This window comes from Symphodus melops (genome assembly GCF_947650265.1).
Source record: "Symphodus melops genome assembly, chromosome: 9".
NCBI classification, from domain to species: Eukaryota; Metazoa; Chordata; class Actinopteri; order Labriformes; family Labridae; genus Symphodus; species Symphodus melops.
The window spans coordinates 17,523,170-17,525,265 of record NC_136699.1 but is presented as its reverse complement, the minus strand read 5'-3'; the positions used below and the strand labels follow the sequence as shown (position 1 = coordinate 17,525,265).

Below are 2,096 nucleotides of genomic sequence, written 5' to 3'. Positions count from 1 at the left end.
CTTCAAAAAACTAAAATTACAGTAACTGATAAATTGTGTTAACTTTGGATGAGTTTTGTTTGACAGTTTCAGTCTATAACAATCTTACCCTGCATTACTCGCTCTATGCAGAGGTCTATGTTGAGCTAAATAACAATATACACCTATGAAATATTATGAAACACAGGGATAAACATTTATTAACCTCATGAGGAGAAATTCATTGTTACACTCCTTTCTTGAACACGTTACCCACACACAGGCCGAGTGGAGACACATCAAAGTGAGTGCTACTGAGCTGGTCGGGTGGGGGTGGGGGGGGGGTTTGGTACCTTGCTTAAGGGCACCTGGGCAGTGCTGGTACCTCTCCAGCTACCAGACTTTTCAGTCTTGGTCTGTAGCGGGACTTAAACCAGTGACCCTCTGATTCCCAACCCAAGGCTCTACAGACTGAGCTGCTGCCGCTGTGCTTGTATGAAAAAAGAAGACACCTTTCTGTTATCATAAATCCTTTAATATATGAAAGAGGCATATTTTAACACAATATACAGTGTAACAGACCATGTCCCACAGCTTTCATATACAACATTTCTTTACATGGCTACCCATCTGAGTGGACAGGTCTAAACTGAGAGAATGGATGGATAGTGTAGTTTGACTGCTGTATTCCGATTCACACAAAAAAATAGCAACACTACAAAAAAATGAGTAAAACTGAGAAGAATGTTTTTGTTGCCCATCGGAACAAAAAGATAGACCCGGTTAGTTAGTGGTTTTTGCCTGGTTAAAAGATCCTTTCCTACCGTCTCCCTGTCTTTTACGTCAATCAAATCTAAAATACTAATCTTCTACACCTTCAAGTTAAGATCACGCTTGTGTCTCGCTTCGACATCACGACCAGGTTTGAAAATACCAGTCTGAAAAAAAAAAGAACGGTTATATTGCTCTGAATGTGTTTACAAATGAGTCAATGATGCTGCCTGTCGGTGCTCTGATGGGACCTGCGTCTGCACACCATGAGGTAAAACTTTTTAAAAAGTCTGATGTGCAATGAACTATCAACCAAAAATGCCTCAGGACATGAGCCGACTTTCAAGCAGGGAAAGAATCACAGGATAGATAAACGGAGTCACATTGACATTCATTTCGTATTAAATGCATCAAGGCAATCACGTTTCAGTCAAATCATTCATCAATGCACATGTAGAGAAGAAGCGCCATGTCAAGAACAGATCATCAAAACCTGGACAGAAGTGATGCTTTTTTAAAAAAATTTTTTTATAAACATTCAGATATCCTCCACACTGTTTGCATTGAAAGAAGACCGGTTCGATGGAAATGCTTCTGTGATTGCATATCAGAACGTCCCTGTCGGTCTGCACGCGAGCCTGGACGGAAAGAAATGCTCATCTGCTTTCACGCTCACTTAAGCGCACATAAAATTAAAAACCAGAAAAGAACCATGCCTGAAGACGATTCTTTCTTCCTCATTCCTTAACTTCATTTGTCTTGTGCATTGCATTGCATGAGGGTAAGTAGATTTCCTAACAGAGCGTGGAGCACTAGGTCCATGCTGATTAAGACTTATACATTCATGGTATGCATAAGGCTCCTCCTCGGGAATGATTTAACTGCCCACGGGGAAAGGAGAGAAATTAAAAGGGTGTTTCGTGATGCAAGGCCATTATGATAAAGGACAAAGCTAATTAGCATTGTTTCTTTCCCTCCTCCTTTCCCCCATATTAAAGAAATACAACCCACAATAACCCAATGCTGTTCAAACAAGCAAGGAGCCACCTTAATAGAGTCTACATTTGAAAATCCTGCCGTGCTGCTGCTCACACATTATTATAGCCTTATTGTCCTTATTACCAAGGTGACTGTCTGATTATTGGCATACTCATCCAGACACGACGGTGGCTGCAGAGAGCGAGCGAGAGAAAGAGCGAGAGAGAGAGAGAGAGAGAGAGAGAGAGAGAGAGCAGGAGGGCTTTTTATTTAAGAGCTGCAGCTCTGTACTGCAGCAGAACTGACACCCATGGCCTCCATGTGCCTTCAGCCAGATCCTCAGCATCACTCAAAAGACTTCAAGACACACAACGCAAAAATCTTCTTGA

At 41.7% G+C, this 2,096-nt stretch overlaps 1 protein-coding gene across 1 annotated transcript in view; it reads right to left on the bottom strand.

The window, feature by feature from the left end:
* Window positions 1-471: 471 nt before the first annotated feature.
* The window catches only part of tspan17 (tetraspanin 17), a 20,853-nt gene continuing 19,228 nt past the window's right edge, over window positions 472-2,096 (bottom strand). The window contains exon 9 of the mRNA XM_079351643.1: window positions 472-1,367. The gene's annotated coding sequence lies outside the window, so the exon portion shown is untranslated. The remainder of the gene's footprint in view (window positions 1,368-2,096) is intronic.